Raw genomic sequence first — 14182 nt, forward strand, 5'->3', positions numbered from 1 at the left:
GTCATGATTAGGTTCTCTGATTGTCTGTTACTGGTGTATAGGAATGCTTGTGTTTTTCGCACATTGATTTTGTATCCTGAGACTTTGCTAAAGTTGCTTATCAGCTTAAGGAGATTCTGGGCTGAGACGATGGAGTTTTCTAAATATACAATTATGTCACTTGCAAACAGGGACACTTTGACTTCTTTTCCTAATTGAATACCCTTTGGTTCTTTCTCTTGCCTGATTGCCCTGGCAGAACTTGCAACACTATGCTGAATAGGAGTGGTGTGAGAAGCCATCCCTGTTTTGTGCCAGTTTTCAAAGGGAATGCTTTCAGTTATTTTCTAAGAAAAAAAATTGAAACATGATAGTCTCATTTCTTTTTAAAAGCCTAGTGGAAACAACTGATTTTTAAAACTTCTTGAATATTTCAGTTTATTTAAAATAACCATTTGAAAATTATACACTATTATGACAGAAATGTTTAATATATTTAAAAACAAATGCTAATTAAGGCACCATATTTCAAAAGTATAAAATACTGATGAAGAGGTAGTTGGGGGAATTTATCTTTCAAAAATACAATTAACAAATAAACATATTAAAAAGTACTGAGTCTAGGTTTTATCCAACAATGTTAGAAGAGGAAACACAAATAAACTTCCAGAATAAAATAACTTAGGTAAATTAGTTCAAAATAATCAAAAGAATGATGTTTACTTTCTAGAAACTGGCTGAAAATGTGAAATAGCACTAATATAAACAAGTTTCTATTGATAACCGTGAAGAAAAACAGTGAAAATATTTACAATTAGGAATTGAGAAACATAGAAAAATTAGAGACAAAACATTATACAAAACTTTAAAGTTTTGTATATTTTTATGCAAAATACAATTTTCTTCCTATGTAATAAACAATGAGCAATTATTGAGATTGGAAACTTTTTAAAATGTAGGATATTAGAATTTGTCAATATTGATTACAATTAAAAATAAAACAATAGACTTATAACCACAGTTGCTGAAGTGTATTTATTGAAATGATATAACATTCATGACTTTTCAGAAATATAGAAAACTAGGAGTAAAAAGAAGCTTCATAATCTCAATAACAAATGCTTACAAAAATATCAACAAATACACTTTATGTGATAGAATTTTAAAAGTGTTTCTTGAAGAGTTGGTAGCAAAAAAAGATGTTACATTTCCTGTCTCTGGTTCGTGTTGTGCTGACAACACAAGTAAATCACTGTGACACTCAGACACAGGCACACAGTGATTAGGATTGAAAATAAAATATTTATGGCAATATTACTTTCTACACAGAAAGCTACAAACTATTAAAATAATAATACTTGTTTAGTCTGAAATCAACCCAAAAATCTGTAGCATTTTGTATATAATCAACAACAGTTTTGAAAATGAATAAACAGAAACATCTCATGGACCATGCAAACACATATGAAAGTTGGATAACCATATATTTTTATTCACCTGAGACAGACCCATTGTATACTTCCCGTCGTATTACATCTGATCTGGTATTCTGAAAGTTTATCAGTATAGGTAATAAATTCTTTTTACCAATCTGTCTATAGTTTACCCAGCAAGAAATTTAGCAAAGGATTAGCCAAGGTCATTATGGAATAAAACTGTTACACTGTTTTTCCAAAGTCATAAAAAATGTTCTATATTTTTATACGCAATCTGCTGTAATCATGAAGTAACAAAATTACACAATACACTTTTCTTCTAAGTATTCTATAAGTTTAATACAATTTCAATTCAACCCTCACCAGGATTTAATCAGAAAACTTGATATATTGATCACAAAATTCAGGTTTTTGGTTTTTTTGTTGTTGTTGTTTTTGTTTTTTTGTTTTTTTTTTTGTTTTTTGAGACGGAATCTTGCTCGCCAAGGCTGGAGTGCAATGACTCCATCTCGGCTCACTGCTGCAACCTCTTTCTCCCAGGTTCAAGTGTTTCTCCTGTCTCAGCCTCCCAAGTAGCTGGGACTACAGGCACCCGCCACCATGCCCTGCTAATTTTTATATTTTTAGTAGAGGTGGAGTTTCACCATGTTGGCCAGGCTGGCCTCAAACTCCTGACCTCAAGTGATCTGCCCTCTTCAGCCTCCCAAAGTGCTGGGACTACAGGCATGAGCCACCGCTCTCGGACAAGTACACGATTTTCAACAGGGGCTGGCTGGGGAGAAGTTAGAAGACAAAATTAGCTCAGAGCCAGACTCATCAACATGTAAGAATTTGATGTATTACTGAAATGACACTATAAAACAAATACTTATTAAAAGTAAAAACTGGCCAGGTGCGGTGACTCACGCCTATAATCCCAGCACTTTGGGAGGCCGAGGAGGGCGGATCACGAGGTCAAGAGATTGAGACAATCCCAACCAACATGGTGAAACCCCGTCTCTACAAAAAATACAAAAATTAGTTGGGCGTGGTGGCGGGTGCCTGTAGTCCCAGCTGCTCAGAAGGCTGAGGCAGGAGAATCGCTTGAACCTGGGAGGCAGAGATTGCAGTGAGTCGAGATTGCGCCACTGCACTCCAGCCAGGCAACAGAGTGAGACTCCGTCTCAACAACAACAACAAAGTAAAAACTTCAAAATTTGCTTGGGAAAGTTGCTTATAAATATATAAAATATGAATTAAGACTTCTACCCTGCATTATAATGAACAATCAATTATAGGTAAATTAACTGTCTACATAAGAAATAATGTTTAAACTTTGAAAAAGAGGTAGAGAATTAAATATTTGTATTGTGAGCATAGTGAAGTATTTCTTCAGCAAACATGAAAAGCATACATCTGAAAGGAAAGGATTCAAGAACTTGAATATATTAAACTTTAAAACTTATTTGACATAAACAATTGCATAAGACATCTAAAGACACCAAAGAAAGAAAAAAGATGCTTGCAATGTATAAGACAAAAATAAATTAGTATTAACTTTATATTTAAAATTATATCAATAGATAAAAAAGCAAAACACAGACCAAAAGATTATTTGTAATTTGTTCACAATGAGGAGGTCTAAATCATGATAACCAATAAAAAATTATCTACATCAGCAGTAGTAAGGGGAAATGTCAATCAAAATCACAATCAGATATCACTTGACACTTTTCATATTGGCAAAATTAGAAGTGACTTCACCATGTGCTCATAAAGTTTCAAAACAATGAAAACTCAACATAAATCACTTTTAGAATTTCAAATGTGTTTCTGACACTTTAATCATTTTCACAATATCTAACATGGTTGAGGGTGAACAATTCTACCCCTAGGAGAAATTCTGGTAGATGTACAAAAGAGATCTGTACAAAGAATCATTATTCTATGATTACTTTTAAGGGCAACAAATGTCTCCCTAGATCTTATTCAGCTCCTATACATTTCTTAAGAAACAAACAAGTCAGTTTGTTACACAATTTTTAAAAATCGGTGAAAATTTTATAACTCTATTACTTCCTAGGGCATGATATTTCTCTTTGGTCATCTAGCCCTGAAAATGGGAAACAAAAATCACTCATGATTCTCTCTAAAAAAACTGCTCCTTATCACAGTAGTACCTAAATGTGTCCAGATTTAGAATCACCTGCAGTCTTTTGTAAAAGAGAATTGCCCTTCCATTATTACTAGAGTTAAGTGATTCTATGTTGGGGCTTAAGCAGCTCAGGTAATTTGACTAATTCCTTTAGTTGCTTTGCATCGTGTCTCCACGGACAGGCACCAAGGCCTAGAATGTGGACATTCTCTGAATGTCAGGTGGTTGATTTTTTGGATCACAAGACACATTCACCCTATTTCTCATCTCAGAACTTCTCACACAGTTGTAGTGATGACGACAGAGTCAAAGCCATCATATAAAACCCAACGAGGGAAAGGACAGCAATATGTTAGCAGGTCATTCTTTGCTCTTAACTGAGAAAAAAGGAAATAATGCAAAATCAACCCCTTTATGCCGGAGGTTGCAATTTTTTTGAATTTTTGCATCAGTGAAAAATCAGACCTTGGCAATTACCTTGAGCAGCAGCATATAAATAACTCCCACATACTTAGCGTTCCAATAATGGAACACTAGGCATAAGTGAGTTAATGGGGACAGGGAGAATCATGCTGAAAAAGCAGGGCAGGGAAAGCACCTAATGCTGAAAGGGAAGTTGAGAGGACAACTTCCTTAAGAATTTTGTAAAGGGGTAGTATTTTTTTTTTCTTCAAAGGCAATTCAGTTGCTTGGTTTTTTTACATGCACGTCATTACCCATTCCCTAGCCATCTCCACTTCCTCCTTTATACTATTTGTTGTCCTTCTGAAAGATAGGAGCGTTCATTATTTTTGCAAATTACAGTGGTTGCTTCTATTTTAAAAAATATGTTAATTGTGCCTGCAGTCAAGGATCTTCAAGCATAGTTAACTGGACAGGTTGTCAGTGGAAGAACTACAGGAAAACAACGTCCGTAATTCCATGGGGATGAGAACTCAGGTATCCACAAAAAATATGCATCCTAGAGCTAAGCATAATCTAAAGGGTCATGTCAGCAATGCCCACGATAACAAAAAAAGTGCTCTTTGAAATCAGTTAATTAATTAAATATCCTATGAGACACAAAGAATGTTACTCTGTGCAAGGAACATATATTTTCTTAAAATTACTGGAGTTCTGTAGCAGAAATTGACTGAAGCACAAAAGAAAGATGATGAAATGTTAGCTCCATCTCTTCCTGACTCTTCAGTCTTTGTTAGTTGAACTCCCCTTCCACAGTTTTCACATTGCCAGACGTGGCAAATTTTTTTCAATTTTTTGTAAGTGAAAAATCAGACCTTGGCAAGGACCTTGAGCAGTAAGATATAATGTGTCACACTGTGTCCATCACAGAGTGCTCATAAAACTGAAGATAATGCATGCAAAGTATTCAGTGCAATGCCAAGAAGGTGTTCAGGAAATACAAGCTACTATTATCATGACATGGAAACTATGCTAGTCCAGAAGTCGAAGGAACTGCGTAATTTTTCTAACACGTTTGTATGCCCTTGGAACATGTCCATTCCCTACACAGATCTTCTATCATGGAAAATGAGAAGGATGGATTGGGTCTCTTCTTGCAAAAGCCAGAGTACCAAGCCATAGAGAAACCCTAGCTACAAAAGAATCACCCATGGGATTTTAGAAAACATAGCATGCCAGCAGTTTGGCATTATTTGCCTGCTCACCTTATGAGTGTCTTCTTGTGTTTAAGTAATTTCTGACCCTGACAAATGTCATTCAGTGCCTCCCAATCAATCATCTGGCTTTTTCTGGGCTAGGTCAGACTGGATATTCCTCAGACAGTGGAACACTCTGTCTCAGGGAAGGCAGACAGAAACACTGCAGATCTATTGCTGCTACAGTAATTTCATTGCCATTGGCCAGTAATTGACCTAGGATATGGCATATAAATCAGCTGTGGCGATGAGATGTGAGGTGAATGGATTCTGAGACATATTTCTATCTCAGAACAAAATGGAAACTGTGAGGAGAGAACTCACTGACATCTTTTCTCCTTGCCTTGAAATTGGGTGGGAAGATGCTGCTTGAAGCATCACAGTTATATTGGGAGCAGGAGGTAGGTGACAAGCTAAAAGGGTGAGTGGAACAGAATGAAAGAGAGACCATTGCTGCACTAAACCTGGATCCTACAGTCAGGCTTATTATGTGAGGTAACTTGAGGTCTTCATATTCCAACCTGAATCCACTACAAAATTCTACTGTAACAACCAACCTCTTTCTACAGCCTCAGAAGAGGACAGATAACCACTTTTTATAAGCTTCTCTTGCTGTTAGGGCATGGGCACAGAATCTAGTCTCAGCCACAAACCAGATGCATACACCTAATTCTTGAATCTTGAATTATTGGCACAAAGAAGCAGGCAGGAGAGAATTAATGAACTTTCCAGGGTCTTCAGTAGCAGCTATTCCTATCATTTGCAGGCACTGGGGCTCACGAGCAGTGGTTGGCTGTGAGGTGCATTCACCGCGGTCCTCTCTGCTCTGTGTCACTGTGGGCTTCTGAAGTTTGCTTTTTCAGCATTTCTCAAGATCTGAGAACTTCCCATTATCCTTTCAATACACTCTCTTTTGCTAAAGTTAGCCTGGGTTGGTTTCAACTGTTTGGAAGTGACAAACATGATTGACACATAAATATTCTTGGGCAAAGTTTATGGAGGTTTATGGTGGGACTCAGGAGTAGACATTCTTAAAAGATTCCCAAGTGGTTCAGATTATCAGCTGAAATTGAAGCTCACTGAACAGGGTGACCTCTCAGGGACTTTTCAGCACTGAAATTGTTTCAATTTCTGTTTCATGCTTTTCAGATACAGATGAAATGCTCGTTTTCAAACCCCTAATGAGCAACACTAGAGCTTTGGTGAAACTCTCAAGTTAGCTAAGTTTCTTTTAAGAGGCAGCTTAAGCTCCAGCTATTTCTCATGCCATTCTTAGCATCTTGTGATCAGAAGCTCACCTACATTCAACTTTCTCACAGTGCACAAACGCCCCCATTCTCTGATCCTTATGAAAAGCATTCCTTTGGATGGAAGAATCCAATAGCAATCATTCACTTTTTAGTCTAAATGCAAGTCATTTTTGTTTTCTCTTAAAAAATATTCACATTTAGTTTTCTATTTCAGTGTGGAAAAATGATGTTCCCTCTAGAGAAATGTGAACACCACAAACATAAAGTGAATGGCTTAATTTGTGAATAGAAAGTTTAATTCCAGATTCCAGGAAGTTGGACAGATGTTTACTTATCTTACCTATGAATAAAGATCTCCTAAGATGGGGTATATAAGTGACTAAATTTGAAACTGTTTTTAGGTGTTTGATGGGCTGCCTGACAAATTCAATAATGGGTTGTATTTTGGACCAAGGTCAATGGGTAAATATGACAAGCACATTTATTTTCACTTAAAAAGGGGGACAAAAATTAGCTTTTACTGAATATATCTGGATTTAATGCCAGTAAACATAAAGCTCCAGAAAAGCTCATGATTTATTAACCATAGTATATCAGATTTGGAAAGAGATAAAATATTCTCCAGGTTACTGTCACTCATTTAGAAGCCTTTTGTGAAAGAAACTATTAGCTAGTGAACCTGTCCTCTGCATAGACATTAGGATATACTTCGTTTCTTCATGTTCTCACAATAATTTTGTGAGGTGAGTAGTGCCTATACATTGCTCAGATGAGAACCCAAAGGATCAGGGAGTTTGGTTAGTTCATGATTACACAACATAGAAATAGCAGCATAGTTGGAACTCAAACTTATGCCCTGAAAGCCAGTGTTTCTACAACCCTTCACAGTCACATTTTAAGAGAAAAAAAATTCTAGGAAGCATTCCCAGGAGCTATGAGTTCCATGGAATTAGAAATCTGTAAATGGAGGCTCCCTTGGCTTGATAAATTTAATAGTCTTTATCACTGCTGAAAAATTAAACCTGTTACTTTGAGGACCTGGGCTGTGTCTGGACATAGTGAAGAAACCCCGTCCCTCTAGGCAGAGCCTGGGAAGCGCCATGTGCCTCTGTGCATGGATATACTCTCCTCCTGGCCTGGGATGAGTATGGAGAAAGCTGTTGTTCCATGTGATATAAATGCCTTTAGGACCAGACTACATCCTCTTCATTTGTTTCACAACATTTTTCAAGTGTCGGACATAGAAATGCTGCTCAGTAAATATTTGTAGAGTCCCTCACAGCCAAAGGCAGAGTTCTCAATAAAGTAAAAACTGCAAATGCTGTGTGGCAATGTCTTCTTGCGCTGTGTGTTTCCAGATCTGAAAGAACTGGTGTCAGCACACACCATTCATTCTCAGCATTTGAATCTTGCTGCACCTTCTGATGCAGCCTTAGGAAATATATAGAATAGTTTGGAATGAATACTATGTAAAGTTGACAAATCATCTCTTTTTTTTCTTTTTTACCCAAAGCAGTCGCTGACAATCCTTGCCAAGTTGAGAGATATCGAAACCCCAGATATTGATGTGAAATATTAGGAAATGATTCTACTGGGGATCCTTCTTGATGAACAATTAAATCTCATTCTTACTCTGAAATTACAGAAATGGGTTTAACCAATTGCTCTAAGCTTCCTTTTTTAGAGTATCTTCTAAGGCACAATTTAGTAGAAAAGTAACTTCATGTTGTTGTTTGAGAAATTCTGCCATTATGAATTATTGGTATGTTCAGTGGAACATTGTTCATTGAAGACAATGAAGGCCATTTCATAAAGACAATAAAACAGCATTTATGAAGTGACTTCCCTTGGGAATTCATTAGCGTGAATACAGCTTTGCAAATCAGCAACCCTTGGCTCACATCTTCCGCTGACACGTATAAGCGAGGTGGTTCCTTCAGCAGGTGTGACTTTTTTTGCACATTACAATAACGATATTTCCCTCACCTATATGCTACTTGTTTAAATGAGGTTGTGTGCATGTGTAACCATGAGTATAATTTTAAGACATGCAATTTTTGACCAACAGTACTTTCTCACATTGTGAAGTAAAATAACATCAATTTGTTGATGTTACTTTGTGGTTAGACACAGATAAGATGACATAGGAGTGCAGCCTGTGATGTGTGACCTTGGGTGGGTCACATAATCTTTTAGAATCCCAGGCTTTCTGTCTGTGAAGGACAAGAGTTACAAATTTTCATGGCTGGTGTGTCATTAACCCAAAACCTAATACAAAGCAGAGTTGTAAGGAAGACCTGCTTTAACGGGCTGACTGTAGTCAAATACAGTCATCCCTCAACATCCATGGATAATGGGTTCCAGGACCCACACAGATACCAAAATCTATGAATGTTGAGTCTCTCATATAAAACAGCATTGTATTTGCATATAACCTATGCACTTTCTCCACACAGAGAGATTGCTTATAATACCTAGTACAATGTGAATGTCCTGTAAATAGTAGTTACAGTGTATTAAGGCAATAATGGCGAGGAAAAATGTCGGTCCATGTCCACTACAGATGCAAACAGCCTTTTTAGTTTTATTTAGAATATGTTCCATCCATGGTTGATTGAATCCATGGATGTAGAACCAATAGATATGGGAACCTGACTACATATCACTGGTGGCATTGAGAAGCTCCTTTAGAAAAGCATCAGGTCTTTCTGAGAAGGCAGGTATGGCCTAATGGAGAGGGTCCTCATCAGAAAGCCAGTTTTCCACAATGGTCATCTTGACTCTGTTCTTTGTTGGTGCTGTGATCCTCTGCCTGCAAAGGTTACTGTCATTCTATTGGCTGTAGCCAATAATGTGGCACAGCTTACTGCAAATAGCAAAACTAGGCAATTGTCTCTGCTAGAAAATTAAAGAGCTGAGCTTGTTAGATGGCTGTAACACCTCTTCAATTATATTCTGTGGCAGCTCCTGCCAACACATGAAGATAATGTATTAAAAGATACTCTTCTTAATGGATAGTTCAATACCCATTTTATTAATTTATTGCAAAGGTCAATGAAATTAAGCTACACTAAGCGGTAGCTGTTCTGTAATTCTCTGCTTCAAGACTGGGGAAGTAGGAAACTTGTCACACCCCCTAAGGTGATCATCTGCATGCCTTTCCATCCTATTTGTTTCACATTAGATATGAGTCACAACTCCTGATTACAATTAATGGTCCCAAAGGATTATCATAAAACTAATTTCTAGTTAAAGAATGTTGAGGAACCATACAAATGATCACATAGATACTGCTGTTTTATAAATAATAAAAATGAATACACCGAATTTTTATAGTTTTAAAATAAGATACTTTTCAAAAAGGCCCTATAATAGTTTAAACCAAGCATTTTAACCCAATGCAAACTCTCCAGTCCACCATGGACAGACAATGCGTTGTTTTGGTTCTTTTTTGTTTGTTTGTTTCTCTGCTTAATTATGCTAAGATCTAGCCATATTTCTAGCTATGCAAGAAAATCAAGAAGCATAGTAGTTATGAGCACAGTTTTGGGGGTCATAAAGATGTGTTCTAGAACCTTGAAGTATCACCTAGAAATTCTGTGACCTTGAACAAGTTACTTATCCTTTGCAACCTCAGTTTATATATACAAGCAGGACAACAGAGAGTATTGAAGACAGATTCTGTGTAATTCAAATAAAATAATGTATTTAGTATTTCCAGCTTAGTTCCTGGAAAATAACAACTGCCAACCTGGTTTATTATTGTTATTATCATTATTCTTATTATAAACATCACTATTAAAAAAGAATTTACAGTGGAATCAAACTAGGAAGGCAGGCAAGTATGAAGCTAATCTATCCTATCTCCAGGTAATCCAAACCCCTGAAGCAAACATTAGCACAAGGGAAACAGTGTATTTACTACAAGACCTACTACAGCTTTATGATTATTAGACCTCAATGAGCATGTGACAGGCACAAATGGACACGCTTCATTTCAAATGTGACCTGTGAAATGCATCTGGCTGGAAGGTTTTGCTTTTCAGTTGTGCACTTATATTATGGTGCAGGTCCTTCTGGTGTTACTATACATTATATGCAAATAATCGAATTTTCCTTCATGTTAAAGATGTTCTTCTTTTGTTCTCAAAATTATTTGATTCTTTTTGGTATAATAAATGTCAGATATCAATAGGCAAATACTACTCAAATGAACTTTGCAGAATAATTTATCTCCTCAAAGCCCCAATACAATCGCTTAAGAAAGGACTATATCGGCCGGGCGCGGTGGCTCAAGCCTGTAATCCCAGCACTTTGGGAGGCCGAGACGGGTGGATCGCGAGGTCAGGAGATCGAGACCATCCTGGCTAACACGGCGAAACCCCGTCTCTACTAAAAAATAGAAAAAACTAGCCGGGCGAGTTGGCGGCCGCCTGTAGTCCCAGCTACTCGGGAGGCTGAGGCAGGAGAATGGCGTAAACCCGGGAGGCGGAGCTTGCAGTGAGCTGAGATCCGGCCACTGCACTCCAGCCTGGGCGACTGCGAGACTCCGTCTCAAAAAAAAAAAAAAAAAAAAAAAAAAAAGAAAGGACTATATCTTAGAATGTTGACTTTCTAATCAATCACTTTTGGGGATTCCTTGGAGCAGACTTGTAATGTCTGCCTTGCTTTTTAAGTGGTTTTAAGAGATGGACTCTCTAATTCATCTTGAATTAATTTTCCTATAAGGAGTAAGGAAAGGATCCAGTTTCAGCTTTCTACTTATGGCTAGCCAATTTTCCCAGCACCATGTATTAAATAGGGAGTCCTTTCCCCATTTCTTGTTTTTCTCAGGTTTGTCAAAGGTCAGATGGCTGTAGATGTGTGGTATTATTTCTGAGGGCTCTCTTCTGTTTTATTGGTCTATATCTCTGTTTTGGTACCAGTACCATGCTGTTTTGGTTACTGTAGCCTTGTAGTATAGTTTGAAGTCAGGTAGCGTGATGCCTCCAGCTTTGTTCTTTTGACTTAGGATTGTCTTGACAATATGGGGTCTTTTTTGGTTCCATATGAACTTTAAAGCATTTTTTTTCAATTCTGTGAAGAAAGTCATTGGTAATTTAACGGGGATGACATTGAATGTATAAATTACCTTGGGCAGTATGGCCATTTTCACGATATTGATTCCTCCTATCCATGAGCATGGTATGTTCTTCCACTTGTTTGTGTGTCCTCTTTTACTTCACTAAGCAGTGGTTTGTAGTTCTCCTTGAGGAGGTCCTTTACATCCCTTCTAAGTTGGATTCCTAGGTATTTTATTCTCTTTGAAGCTATTGTGAATGGAAGTTCATTCATGATTTGGCTCTCTGTTACTGGTGTATAAGAATGCCTGTGATTTTTGCACATTGATTTTGTATCCTGAGACTTTGCTGAAGTTGTTTATCAGCTTAAGGAGATTTTGGGCTGAGACAACGGGGTTTTCTAAATATACAATCATGTCATCTGCAAACAGGGACAATTTGACTTCTTTTTTTCCTAACTGAATACCCTTTATTTCTTTCTCTTGCTTGATTGCCCTAGCCAGAACTTCCAACGTTATGTTGAATAGGAGTGATGAGAGAGGGCATCCCATTAACTCAAGATGGATTAGAGACTTAAATGTTAGACCTAAAACCATAAAAACCCTAGAAGAAAACCTAGGTAATAACATTCAGGACATAGGAATGGACAAAGACTTCATGTCTAAAACACCAAAAGCAATGGCAACAAAAGCCAAAATTGACATTGGATCTAATTAAACTAAAGAGCTTCTCCACAGCAAAAGAAACTACCATCAGAGTGAACAGGCAACCTACAGAATGGGAGAAAATTTTTGCAATCTACTCATCTGACAAAGGCCTAATATTCAGAACCTATAAATTACTCAATCAAATTTACAAGAAAAAAACAACCCCATCAAAAGGTGGGCAAAGTATATGAACAGACCTTTCTCAAAAGAAGACATGCATACAGCGAACAGACACATGAAAAAATGCTCATCATCACTGGCCATCAGAGAAATGCAAATCAAAACCACAATGAGATACCATCTCACACCAGTTAGAATGGCAATCATTAAAAAATCAGGAAACAACAGGCGCTGGAGAGTATGTGGAGAAATAGGAACACTTTTACACTGTTAGTGGGACTGTAAACTAGTTCAACCGTTGTGAAAAACAGTATGGTGATTCCTCAAGGACCCAGAACTAGAAATACCATTTGACCCAGCCATCTCACTACTGGGGATATACCCAAAGGATTGTAAGTCATGCTGCTATAAAGACACATGCACACGTATGTTTACTGCGGCACTATTCACAATAGCAAAGCAAAGTCACTGATGGACTGGATTTAGAAAATGTGGCACATATACACCATGGAATACTATGCAGCCATAAAAAAGGATGAGTTCGTGTCCTTTGTAGGGACATGGATGCGGCTGGAAACCATCATCTCAGCAAATTATCGAAAGCACAGAAAACCAAATACTGCATGTTCTCACTCATAGGTGGGAATTGAACAACAAGATCACTTGGACAAAGGAAGGGGATCATCACACACCGGGTCCTAATGTTGGGGGGGCAGGGGAGGGACAGCATTAGGAGATATACCTAATGTAAATGATGAGTTAATGGGTGCAGCACACCAACATAGCACATGTATACATATGTAACAAGCCTGCACATTGTGCACATGTACCCTAGAACTTAAATTTTAAAAAAAATAGTTACATTAGAAAAAAAAGAAAATAAGAGTTTGGTTTGATGATTAAAAAAAAAAAAAAAAGGGGATGGACTCTCACTGTGTTGCCCACGCTGGCTTTGAACTCAAGTGCTGAAACAATCCTCCAGCCTCAGCCTTCCAAGTAGCTGGGACTACAGGTGCAAACTACTGTGCCTGCATGACATTAATAAACTCTGGAGCAGATTTTAAAAGAAGGAAGGAAGGATAAATCCTCAATTGAAGGTGTACGAGGAACTTGGCTTGGCAGAATGCAATTCTTCAATTTAGAAAAGGGCCAAGATAGCAAGGTTAAACATCACACCCGAAATGTATATGCACACGTGTGTCTTCGGACATGTGTAATGATCACTTTCTTCCAGAACGCCAATACACACTTTTAATCCTCAAGCTTCAAAGTGGAAAGAACTATGTGGAGTCATCTCAATCCAGCTTTTCTGAAGCAAAGCTGGCATGTGGTTTGGCATGTGGTTAAATGCTTCAGGGACAGGATACTGTGTTCTCAAGGGTCATGGCATCAGATAGCAAAAAAAGGAAGGAAGGAAGGAAGGAAGGAAGGAAGGAAGGAAGGAAGGAAGGAAAGAAAGAGAAAGAAAGAGAAAGAAAGAAGAAAGAAAGAAAGAAAGAAAGAAAGAAAAAGAAAGAAAAGAAAGGAGAGAGAGAGGAGAGAGGAGAGAGGAGAGAGGAGAGAGAGAGAGGAGAGAGAGGAGAGAGAGAAAGAGAGAGAAAGAAAAGAAAAGAAAGAAAGAAAGAAAGAAAGAAGAAAGAAAGAAAGAAAGAAAGAAAGAAAGAAAAGAAAGAAAGAAAGAAAGAAAGAAAGAAAGAAAAAGAAAGAAAGAAGAAAGAAAGAAAGAAGAAAGAGACCTCTAGTCTCTTGGAGATTGGCACCTTCTGGAAGCTCCTACTCCCAAGTATCCAGAGAATGTTACTAACAATTTTTATTATTACAAATGTGTCCAGGCAAGA

Source organism: Trachypithecus francoisi, unplaced genomic scaffold, assembly GCF_009764315.1.
Source record: "Trachypithecus francoisi isolate TF-2019V2 unplaced genomic scaffold, Tfra_2.0 Lachesis_group13, whole genome shotgun sequence".
Lineage (NCBI taxonomy): Eukaryota > Metazoa > Chordata > Mammalia > Primates > Cercopithecidae > Trachypithecus > Trachypithecus francoisi.